At 34.7% G+C, this 12,970-nt stretch overlaps 1 protein-coding gene across 2 annotated transcripts in view; it reads right to left on the bottom strand.

Annotated features, from left to right (window-relative positions):
* Positions 1–11,467: 11,467 nt before the first annotated feature.
* GPATCH2 (G-patch domain containing 2) overlaps positions 11,468–12,970 on the bottom strand; it is a 459,123-nt gene continuing 457,620 nt past the window's right edge. For both annotated transcript variants that reach the window (XM_074309180.1, XM_074309179.1), the window contains exon 13: positions 11,468–11,695. The gene's annotated coding sequence lies outside the window, so the exon portion shown is untranslated. The remainder of the gene's footprint in view (positions 11,696–12,970) is intronic.

Below are 12,970 nucleotides of genomic sequence, written 5' to 3' on the forward strand. Positions count from 1 at the left end.
TTAACAATTGGCTCTTGGAAGCCTATCCAAGCTGGCTTTAGCACACCTTTGTATCTAGATAGAATAGAAGCAGATTCTCTCTTGATAAAACAAACAGCATTTATAAAATTCAATTCATGGTGCCAAGCGATCTCAGAGAAGCCCCTAATCCTTCTTGGCCTAAAGTATCCTCTTCTGTATGATGGAGAGGTTAGATTAATGGTCCCTGAGGTTCCTTACAGCTAGAAATTGACCTCTGAAATACTTTTGGAGATTAAAGAAAAAGCATAGTCACAGCTATTTAAAAAAAAAAAAAAGATAGTTATTTAATGATTCCTTTCTTGTATGAATTTACATAAATTGAAATGAGGAGAATGAGGGGAACAATTTATGCAATGATAACATTCAAGAGAAGCAACTTTGAAAGATTTAAGAACTTGGTGTTGACCACCCAAGATTCTGGAAATGTTATGGCTAAGGATGCTATCTCCTGAGAGCTAAGGGATACAAAAGGCAGAATGAAGGTGTGTGTGTGTGTGTGTGTGTGTGTGTGTGTGTGTGTGTGTGTGTGTGTGTTTTGAACAGAGCCAATCTTAAATTTATTTTGCTTAAATTTGTTGCAGTAGCTTTTCTTTCTTGATAAAAAAAAAAAGTGGGAGGATAAAAAAAAATGCTTATTAAGTGAAAAAAAAAATCAAACCCTGATCTTTCCCTTCAGAAAGGAGGGAGCTACAATATACTAAAGAAGATATCTGTAGATTTAGAATCAGAAGGGACTTAAACAATGACAGCTCCAAGATATGAAACTCTGACTCTACAAACTAGTACTCTTTCTATTAGATTATAAATATCCCATGTTAATGTTTATCCTCCAACAGGTGATATTGGTCCATTTGTATTTTAGTACTAAACAAATACTTGGTAATTGCTTCTTCCTGTCATTGTTAGTTCATTTGAGTAAAAATCTTGGGAGGGTGGATGTCTGGGTGGAAAGTATCATGTGGCAAATTGTATGCAGCTCAAATAGTTTCTTGATAACATGAAGGATGAACTGGTAAAGAAAAATTAAGTCTGTACTTGATTTTTACTAAGGTCATTCGAAAATGGTCTTCAACACCCATCTCATTTGCCTTTTTATGCTTGCCAATTTAGTGTTGTATTCAAAGTGATTAATTAGTTTGTAGTGAAGGTTTATTAGGTAATCTTTCTGTCAATCAAAAATCACTGAGGGTTCAGGGGAGAATAAAAGGACCCCTACAATTATGTAAAGATGAGGAATTGACCATCATTACTGTCTCAAAAATAACCACAATGTAAAAATTTGAGAGTACATAAAGGAGCAAAAGTGGATGTTATTAAAGCTGAAAAGAATCATTTGATCCTCTTGAATATTTATGGTTTATTTTCTATTTGGACAAAATTCATTTCCAAATATGAATCAGTTCATCCTATTTAAATCTCCACTCTTGATTTAAACAGAATTGGTCTTTCTTTTCTCTTCATTCAGACCCATAAAAATGTGAGTAACAGATCATAACAGAGTAAAACACTTGGTTGTACCTAGATTTATCTAAGTGTTTGTTGTGCTAAAACTGAGCTAAATCAACAGGGTAACAGCATTCATAGGCCCCAAAGAGATTTTTCCTGTTGAAGACTGATTTTAGTTATGCTAGCCTGAAAGCAGACCTAGATCCATTTTTAACTTGGTTTCTCTTTCCCGAAGCAATATTTCTTAGATGACAGAATATGGCTTGAAATACATATTTCTTCTTACACTTTTAGGAGATTGACTTCAAATCATTGCCTTTAAGCCAAAATTTCAGTGTATATATGTTGCTATCTCTACTTCCATTGAAAGCTTTTTTTTTTCCCCCTTAAAAATTTTAGAGGATTTTGTGGTAATCATACTGACCTGATACTCTTCTTTATTTAAGAAAAAAAAAAATGAACAAATATTTATATGAGACTGCTGTACATGATAGGCAGTCAGCTAAAATAAAAGAAACATTTACCAGACTACCCTGTTTACTTTTCTAATAATCACCTGAAACTGGAATCTCGAATATTTACTGGATTTCTTTTTTCTTAACTCAGAAATCAAAAAATCTAGGAGATAAGGACTGTTTAAAAAGCCAGAATTAATATATAAGCCTGAAAGAGGATATGCACTGATTAAATCACTTATTATGGGGAAGTGTGTGACTGATAATAGTATACTTCTGTGCATTTTTCTTAAAAAAAAAAAAAAAAAAGGAAGACACTAGTTTACTATGAATGCCTCTTTTCAGGGTGATTTATACTTTTCGTTTGTACTGCTGCTGTTTCTCACCTGAGACAGATGGATTTCTCTATGTGGGTTATGGAGTGAGTTACCTGAGATGCACCTTTCCCAGACATATCTCCTTGGAAGAGAGAGCTCCTGAGGCTTACTACAGCAAGTGGGGGGAAAAAAAAAACCCGATGTAGGAAAATCCTAAATCCAAACTAGTCCTACCATTTAGAGGTCTTAACATTGGTCATTTCTAAATTCTTCCTCTAAATTTTAAGATATAAGGTTAAAATCGGAAAAGACAATGGGTAATGCATACATTTGCATAGATGACATAAATTAATCATCTCTAATGGTCGTAATTAGAATGCCTTAAACATAATTCTTCTACAAGTAAACAATGATGTTGGTGCCTCTGGATTATATGTTCTGTTATTCCTTAAATTCCCTTGAATGCCTATATTTTAAAAATATATTTCATTTATTTACAAAGGCTGATATAAATATAGGTATTTCTTGACTAGGGAATTGTAAATTCAGTTTCAGGTGGGCTTCACACTCAGTCCTGAAATGAATCTGCAGAGAGAATTTCTGAGTGTTACAAATTCTATGGCTATAGGGGAAATTTGTAAAAGATTATGTTGAAAGTCAGAGCTGTCTTTTTACCAAGAAAAAAAAAATGCTGCATTTCAATGATTTTTTTTTCCTTTTAAGTCACAATATTTGAATGTGATATCATCTTATATTTATCCTTTTTTATTTTGTGGAATTAGGAATATTAGTTTGTTACTATTTAAAGTTATGAGTTCATATATGTTATATATAATTGCAATTGCCATGGGTACACACCATCTCAGGGAGTGGAAGACAGAAAGAGAAACAAAAATTGAAGTCACTATCTCCCTTGTCTCATTACAGGGCCCCCATCATGAAAAAGCAAATGAGTTATTTAGTAGAGATCCTTCAGGAAGATGTAATAACAAGCTTTTGGTCTATGGGCTTGCAGTAGACAGGGGTACTCCTCACACGCCTGGACTAGATGGATGATACTGATGGCAATCTAACAGGAACATCCTGCCTGAATATGAACAACAGATTTGTCAGTGTGTGACAGGCTGACAGTCCAGCTCCCAGCTGCTTGTCCACTGTTGTTAAATCAGTACCTTGTCTAAGTATTCAGCACAGAGGCAATCTGCTTCCTCTGTTTGTGGGAGGCAGGTGGCCAGTTTACAAAACAAAAAACAAAAAAATAAACTAAACATCCCCCCCCCCCAAAAAAAAACAACTCCCAATCAAATAGGGAATTTAGGCTGCTATACCAAAATGCATTGAGAAGATACAATTTATGTCTCAGTGTGTGCCTTAGGCAACATATCCTTGCACTTGGAAGTTCAGTCTCCTAGACTAGGCTTGTAAAAGAGCTAAGATGAGATCAATGTATGTGTTAGCATCTCGGTTTAGCATCAGTAAGTGTCTTATTGGAACACCCTTATGAAAGAACTCATGTCTGGCTGGGGCATTGAGAGGCTTGCTGAAGTGAAAGGACTCTCAGCATTCACAACTCTTAAGCATTCACACCACTTAAATGCTTTTTTCCTAGGGTTCATATGTATCAGGAAAACACACTCTTCCAGTAAAATTTTAACAATTTGATAGGTTTAAAATTTTTTTTTATTTTTAAATTTTTTTCTCATGTTTTGTCTTTGTATTTCCAGCACTCAGCAAAGTGTCTTGCATATCAAAAGAGTTTAATCAATGTTTCCCAAATTGATATTGAACAGGTAGACAGAGCTGATATTTGTAGGCATTCTATCATTGAATATTGATGAGCAGTAATATCAAAACTGTAGGCAGTTATTTATATAACTTCTCTGTGTTAATTGTCATCAAGATCATTACCCATCAATATTTACTAAGTATCCAGCACATCTTAGGCACTATCTATCGCCTGTAGAAACAGATACCCTGGCTAAGATGGAGGGGAGGGAGGAAGAATATATTCAGAAAGGAAGGTGATGTTAAAACAAAAATTTTACAAAAAAAATGGCTCATTGCTGTTTAAGAGAATAAGTTTTTTTTTTTTTGTTTGTTTGTTTTGTTTTTTGGTTCAGTTGCATGTGAACAAACATATCAGTGTAAAGAGTTTTAGTTTGAATTATCTAAGAAGTCCATTTCATTCTATGAAAGAGGGAAAAGAAGGAAACAAGCTCTTTCAGTGGTTAGAATTACTTGGTTACCGTTGCTGGTTGATATCCTAACTCTTTTTAGGGGGTGGGGAGGGAGTTGAAACATCACCCATTACTCCAAGCACAGGTTCAATGAGCATGTGTGGAAGCTTTTGACAGGATGGTCAATGATGTGAGAATCCAAAAGGATTTACACCATGGATTGTAATGGCTCTTTCAGAGCAGTTATGGCCCTCAAGCCATTAATAAGCTATATTTAAGAGTCCCTAAGTACACATTTACACAATAGACCCCAAGGGCTCAGGAGAAGCCATTACAGCCTGTTGGATCAATAATGATCATCATTTTATTCAAGTCCACTGCAGAATGAAGGCCTAACCATGGGGTCCTCAAGCGTCCTTGTTCTAGGTCAAAATGTGGTTAAGTGGATCTTGAAAAGGTCCCCATGGCTTGACTTTTCACTTCCACAGGAGGCCCATGCTCCATTCACCATTTGTACCACTCATTCCATCAGCTACTTCTTCCTAGTGTCACGATTAGCATTATAAAACAATTCTATCTCCAGTATTAATGTCTCCTTTTACAAACTCATATAACAAAGAGATTACCTATTTTTTTTTTAGGATGAAAGACTTGAAATATAGTTTTTTCCCGTCCTTAAATGTAAACAATGTGGCTATTCAATTCCAATACTCTATCCTACATGAGACCTTTCCTGATGCTACCCTGTTATTAGTTAGCTACATAGTATTTTTCTATCCTAAACTGACAGGAAGTATTGATTAATTTCTCCTACTCATTTAATTCCCATGTTTGTTGTCAAATAACTCCCCTAATAATAATGATAATAATAATGATAATTATAATAATGTCTTTATTTAGTACTTTAAAGTTTATCAAGGACTTTTAAATAGGTCATCTCATTTGATCCTTATAATAACTTTATGTGGCTATTAGTGTCTAACAGATGAGGATTGACATAATATATTAGTATCTAACAGATGAGAAAACTAAGTCACAGAGAGGTGAAGTGAAACAGTTATGAAGTGTGAAGCAATATTTGAACTCAAGTCTTCTTAATCCCAATGCTCTTTCTCTATCCACTATAGCTTCAAATTCTATGGTAAATAAGCCTCCACAATAGAGTGAAGTGAAAGAAAGTCCTGATACCAAACATATATTGAAATGAGGCTTAATGAAGAATATTTTTATAGAGGTAGGGGCAGTTTTTGAACTTCTCCAGACTGTATCTATTGTATCAAGGTGGGGAGGGGGAGGAAGGGGAAAGTTTAGGTGAGGAGAATGGGAACAGGCAGGGCAGCAGTTCCAAATATGGCTTCCCATATTAACTTTTTTTACACATCAGAATTTCCACTTTGGAAATATGTTTGCCAGTTTTATTTGCTTCTTAGAGTTTTAGGATAATCATTTTTGGGGAAGAAAAATGCTGTTATTCCCATCCTAGAACCTATCTTTCTTGACCTTTGAACATTATAATTGGTTGATAAAGCAAAGGAAAGAGAAAAAAAAGGTGGGGAGAGAGTTTGATTCACTACAAAGGCTAATTTTGAGTTGATTTTCATAAAGAAAAGGATCTGGCTCTCATGGTCTTGATTGATCTCTGAGAAACTTTGTCTTAAACATGAGATGAGGAGTTTATACAAAGAATAAAGGTACCAAAGTTTGTTTATAGACTGAATTCCTGATTTGATTCTTTAAAAAACAAAATAAAGTTTAATTAATATTTTTTGGTGGTTGTTGGGATTTTATTTTATTTTATTTTTTTTACAAAATCATATTTTCTTCAATATCTCTCCAATTAAACTTCTTAGAGACTCAGTCCATGTAACAATTATTTGAAGGTTTTTTTGAGGGGGATAGGGTAAGGGAGATTATGAAAAATGCTTGGGATAAATGTCTTTATAATAGCATTAAATGTTTAATAAAAAAGAAATTAACAAGGAAATTTGTTTCATAAAATCTTTTGCATTTAATTATGTTTGTCCATAGGTTCCCAAAATGCATGTCCTGCCCAAATACTTAACCAGGCTCCATTTTCTGATCTGAAAATGGGGATTATAATAACATCTATGTTACAGAGATGTTGTGAGAGTCAAAAGAAATAATGTATAAAATATTTTGAAAATCTAAAAATGTCACTTTTATCATGATCATCATGATGATTTTAAATTATTTTATTGCTACTATTATGGTTCTTGAATGATCAACCCTTGAATGATCATCTTATCAGATCAAATTTTGATCTACAAGACATCAGTTCCAACCCTTAATTTTATTGTCAAACTTAAAACCAGAGGCAAAAGCAATGTATACCAGATTGCATAAGCAGGTAATGAGTAGAAAGAGCCAGGAAATCAAATCCAGATACTCTGGGTCCAAATCCAGCACATTTTCTATAAAGGGCTAGAACTGAGCAGATGCACTGCTTATCTTAAGATAACCTAGCACTTAAGGCTAATTACCAATTGAACAATTCTTTTTTAACTTGCTTGAAAGATGACCCTACTCAACTCTGTGCTGGCTCTATCTGTGGGTGTGGACAAAGAAAGGTGAGAGAGATCAGAGGGGTGGAGTAGAACAAGCAGCATCATTCTTTGGTGGTAGAGAGAGAGAGAGAGAGAGAGAGAGAAAGGAGGTGTGGAGATTCCTATATCTAATCCCCTGACCATGATCCCCAAAAGACCCAAGAATAAAGACTTTTGTTTATCCTGACTTTGGCTGATTCTAAGATTCCTAAGGTACTTAAGGTCACTACAGCTTTCCACTGAATCACAGAACTATCTATACCTATACACTATACCTATACCTTATACCTATACCTTATACCTAATACCTATACCTATACCTATACCCTATACCTATACCCTATACTTATATCTATATTTCTTCAATATTCCTTGAAATATCTTTTTTCAAGCATGGGAACTTAGAAATCAGTTGAATAAATAAGGTTCTTTTTACTCATCCTTACTTTACCATTTCATTGGTATCAGGCAATGTATAAGACTAACAGCTGAACTTAATTTTCTTGGGCAGTTATGGTCTACTAAGTTATCCAAGTTGAGTATGGATAGAACAGTAATTTTATTTTGCAAGCTAGTTGTTGGATTTTTCTTTAACTTTAGCAACATCTAAATAGTCAAAAGAATTATACTTGCTAATATGATATGCAAAAAATAAATATTTAATGTATTTAATTATCACCTACTATGTGCTTTAGCATTAGAAGAGATATAGAAAAAAAAGGCACAATTGCTACCTCCTTAAGGAGTTTATGATCTAATTGAAGAGGCAAGATTGATGCATGTATATACATACATATATGTGTGTGTGTGTGTGTGTGTATTATGATATGGACTTGAGGTCTGTCCTTTTATGATAGCTTTATGTAGAAATATGTTTTACATGATTGTACAAGTATCATCTTGGGGAAAAAGGGAGTAAAGGAGGGAAAAAATTGGAACTTAAAACCTTATAAAAATTAAATATCAGAAATATTCTTTACATGTAAATCGGGAAAATACTATTTACATTTTAATAGGTCATATATGACATTTACTAAAGGAATTGTAGGACTAGAATCTTCTGGATGATCCCTTGATCTCCGTGGATAGAAATTGTTAGGAATAGTTGTCATTTATATAGTTCTCCAGCATGTATAAAGTTACATGGCTAACATCCTTTTAAAATGTTCAAATGAAATAGGATTTCTAAAACCCTATTTTAAAAAGACCCTAATTTTAAAAAAAGACCCTATTTAGAGAAGAAGAAACTAATATTCAGAGAAGTTAAAATGACTTATTTATAGTCACATAGTATCAGTGGAGGGATTTGAACCCAAGACTGTTATCCTCAAGTCAAATTTTCTTTGTACAATATAATAAGCTGTCTCTGCAAAGCATAGAATTAAATGTTTATTGTGTAATTCAGACTAGAAGCCTCAAATGTTTGCAAAGAAAAAAAAAAGCTTTGATCTTTTTCACAGACAAATTATTCAGAAAAAAAAGGACCTACTAGGAGGTCTTTCTTCCATGAAGATATAGGAAGGCAAATATTCTGGACATTTTCTTAAATCCTAAAAAAATATCAGCTGCAGCCACAACTGAAGCAACATTTGGACCAGACGTGTTTTGAGGTTATTTACCAACAAAACAAATCTTTGCTTTTGGAATATTGTGTCTATAGGAGAAAAGCAAATGAGATATTTTCTGTCTATATTAAATGCATTCTTTGGAAAAGACAGGCTTGTATGTGTATTTGTGCATGCATGCATATGTGTGCATGGTCTGTTTGTCACAACATCAACATTATTAAGCCATAGCCAATTGGCAGGAATTAACTCTGGGATATGCTTCTTGAGAATACTGTTGGAGTTAAAACAGAAACATTTCTGATTTAAATAGTCATCAGGCAGAGATTTTTTTCATAAAAAAAAATCTAAGCCCCCCTTAGTGAAAAAAATTTAGGCCATTTCTTTTTTGCATACACAGTGCTTGCTTTCCTTCTAGTTATATATCTATTATATATTCTTTGGTCAGAAAGAAAAATATGATCTTGAGATTAAGAAATACTTGTAGAGCAATAGTCAAATTACATGAGGTTTAAATACAAATAGTGATGAAGGGAACTAGTTAATAATTATGCTTTTGTTTTTGTTCCTGGAGGATTTAGGAAAAACATGTTTTGTCCATTCTTAAAGTGCTCCCTTCTCATACATGTATGTTTTTCTTCAACTAAGAAAAATAGGAACAGAAAACTTTACTATTTTTAACATCCAAGCTTTTAAGATGTTCAGCAGGCAAGACATTATGAATCCTATTTAAGTATGTTTAAGATCTCTCATTTAGAGTTAAGTGATAGAAGAAAAGGCAAAATTGTCTTTGCAGATGTTGAGAAGAAATTCATTGCAGGCAATCATCATTTAATATCCAGTGCTGACTTTTTGAACAAGTGCTTTCTCTAAATGATAAATCAAATGAGTTGGCACTAACAATAATCTCTTAGAATATGAATGAGAAAAGCAAGAATATTAAAACAATAGAAACATTAACATAAAAAAATCAGCCATTATAGAGAAGGACAACATAGGAAATTGGGGAACTGATTTTGCATTTTTCATGGGCGGTGGCATCCCTGCCTGAAGCTGGGGATTGTTATTTTTAAAGCCTCAAATAGAGAATAAACGGTAAATATTTACCCATTCAAATGTGTGTATGGGGTGTATGAATGAATCTAACAGGATGAATGAATGGATAGGGTATCTCAGGGTTTCATAAAGACTATAAAAGCAAATGATGCTTTTTTTAAAGTTAGAATGTTCAGAAAACTGAGTTGATAGGGTATGGATGAGACTTTCAACTTAAGGATCCAGGATTTATATCATTATTTAGGGATGGGATTTTTTGGAGATAGTCTGGTTTAGTGAAAAGAATGATCAATTTGGAGTCAAACCTGGGGGTCAACTATTGACTATGACACGTACAGCTTGTGTGACCACGGGAGAATCATTTAATTTTTCTAGGTCTACGTTTTTCTCATCTATAAAAGGAAGACATTGAATCAGGACAGGAGCCTTTTAATGTCTTGTCCAGCTCTAAATTTATACTTCTGAAATTTCAGTCACATGAGATGTTGTCACCCCGTGCTCTTATATCAACCTAATTTTATTCACTTCTATTCCCTTTCTTTGGAATATGCCATTTGGTTCAGTTTGTCAAACATCAGTCTGACTGCCTAACTCAAATTTCACGTGATCTTTAAAGCCTCATTTATAGTGTTTTAAACCACAATCCTGGGGCTCATTTTCCCCATTTTCCCATGGGAGTATCACATAAATTCTATGAGAGAATGAGCTGACTATTTTCCAAAGGCAACTTTCCTCTTGTTTGTACTGTATTATGTTGCTGTCCCTCACCACTAACTAAATTTGCCCCAGGGACGATATTTGCTAGTTATGGCTCTGGTTCTATTATATAGAAGATGAGGGTTAAAACATATTCTCTTAAATTGAGATTCTATTTTCCTAAGAAGTGAGATGAACAGTATTCTATATCTCTGTGGGGGACTCAGGAACATCTTAAGATCATTTGATATTGTGATACAATGCTAGCTCTGCTAAGTTTCAGAGGGAGTTTTCTGATGCTAAATTCCCCCTTCTTCTAAATTTGCATGATATAAAAATATATCTGATCCCTACTCTTTGCAATAATTCCTTATAAGCCTTTTTGTACCCAGCTATGGCTTTATTTTCTTTTCTGTTATTAAGGTGTCTTTTTTGACTACCAGCTGCTTCTTTTCAGAATTTATGAGGATTTGGTAGAGTTGCTTTTTATTTTAGTGGTGAGGAGTCCAAAGATCAACCGTAGCATAGGGGTGCATCAGAGTGCATTTGTAGACTGATTATGTATGAGGCAGCTACACACCTTGGCTGTGATTTCAGCTCTATTGGACTCCTCTGTGCCCTGGTGCCCCTGGAAAGTTACTTTTCCAGCACCTCCCAGAGTGGGTATATCTGGAGGGAGAAGCTAAGGCTTTAGGGGAAAATTGCCAAATCCTATATTTGTACATCAGCAGGCAATAAGTGAAAAAGGTTAAGTATTTCATTCCTACTGTCTGGTGTCTGCAGACCCTGCAATCAAACAGGAGGCCATCTTCTGAGACAATTGTCTGCGATGACAGCTTATTATAGGAAGGTTTGGGGACCATGGAGGATTTCTGCCAATGAAATAAAATAAGAAAGTGATCTCTTCCTAATTTCTATCATGATGAACCACAATTTGGGAGATGATAGCTGAGTGCTTATTCAGATTTCAAAAGCCACTTTGTACACTGACATCTTCACGGGGCTCCCTCGGATGGAAAGAAGCCGAGATGGGCAGCAGGATGGCACCAAGCAGAGAGCAAGATCAGGCAGGGTTTTGCTAAAGCTTCTGAAGAGACTTCCCAGCATCCTCTGCTCTACAGACACAGATAACCCATGGCAGAGTGAATTAAGAAGGCCAAACAGCATCCATTTTGGAATTAAAGTAGGGATTTATATCCTTTCCAATCTTTCAGAATAGTTTCTTAACATCTTGGATGGGAATATACTTCATATTTCACTGTCAGGTTTGCATTTTGGGTAATCTGCTGCACACTTGTACCTGCCAAGTAGCTTCCTCCTGGGTTTGAGAGTGTGTTTTCTCCTATTGTCATCCAGAAGATAGTATGTTTCTTGAATTCTGGGACTGAGATTTGAAAGCTAATGTGGTATAAAGAGAAAAGGGACCTGGTCTTAGAGGAAGCCAGAAGGAAGAATAGAAAAAAGAAAAAAGGGGAAAAAAAGGAAAAACTAAGGATAGAAAGGAGGAAGGAAGGGGAAAGGGAAAAGAAGAAAGGAAAGGGGAGAATGGGGAAGGAAACAAGCAATTATTAAGTATCTACAATGTGCCAGGCACTATCCTAAGGATTGTACAAATATCAGTTCACTTGATCCTCACAATCACCCTTGGAGGTAGGCATTATTATTATTTCCATGCTACAGTTGGGAAACTAAGACAGATAGAATCCCTTTGCGTAGGGAGAGAAACAGAGCTATTAAGTGTTTAAGGCTGGATTTGAACTCAAGGTTTCTTGACTGGTTCTTCAGGAAGTCCTCAGCTCTATTCACTGTGCTGCATAGTAGGTGATATGCTATGCATGAATATATAAGCATAATATAAAATACTACATATTAAGTATATTCAATAGGTACAAAACTATTTGCTTTGTGAAGCCTCAGAGGGGACAAATTGCTACAATGGGGGTGCCAGTAAAGATCAGGGCTGACTTCATTAGGGGAGAGAGGGTTCTGAATTAAGCTTTAAAGAATTAGAAAAAAATTACCAGGCAATGAGATCGAAAGATAACATGGAGACATAGAGATGGAAATAAGTGTGCCTTGGAGATGCAGCAAGTAGCCTACTTTTTAACCAGAGTATAGAACTTATAGAGAGGAGAAATATAAGATTAGACTTGAAGGGTAGATTAATTCCATGTTTTAGAACACTTTATAAGGTATGTGATATAGTTTTTCCTCTGTAGGCAATAAAAATCCACTAAAGATTTTAAAAGAAGGGAATGAGATGACAAATTGTTGAATGTGGAGCATCAGAAGAATAGCCATATGAAGAATATAAAGGAGTACAAGTAGTCGTAGAAAGATGACCCATTAGTAGGTTATTTCAATAGCCTAAGCAAATAAGAATGGGTAGATATAAAAATAGAGAAGGGGGGATGATTGCAAAAAAAATATTAACAAAAGTAGAATTGACCAGATCCATTACCATCTTACATATGAGAATTAAACAAGAGGAAAAGTCAAAGACAAATCCAGATTTTTGAAAATGGTAGATTAGGTGAATGGAAGAGATAATTATAGCAGGAAAAAGCAGCTTGTTGAGGAGGAAAGATAACCCAGTTTCATTTCAGATGACTTAAGTTTGAGATGCAGGTGGAAACATCCTATAGGCAGTTGAAGATGTGTATCTGAAGCTCT

Source organism: Sminthopsis crassicaudata, chromosome 4 (assembly GCF_048593235.1).
Source record: "Sminthopsis crassicaudata isolate SCR6 chromosome 4, ASM4859323v1, whole genome shotgun sequence".
NCBI classification, from domain to species: domain Eukaryota; kingdom Metazoa; phylum Chordata; class Mammalia; order Dasyuromorphia; family Dasyuridae; genus Sminthopsis; species Sminthopsis crassicaudata.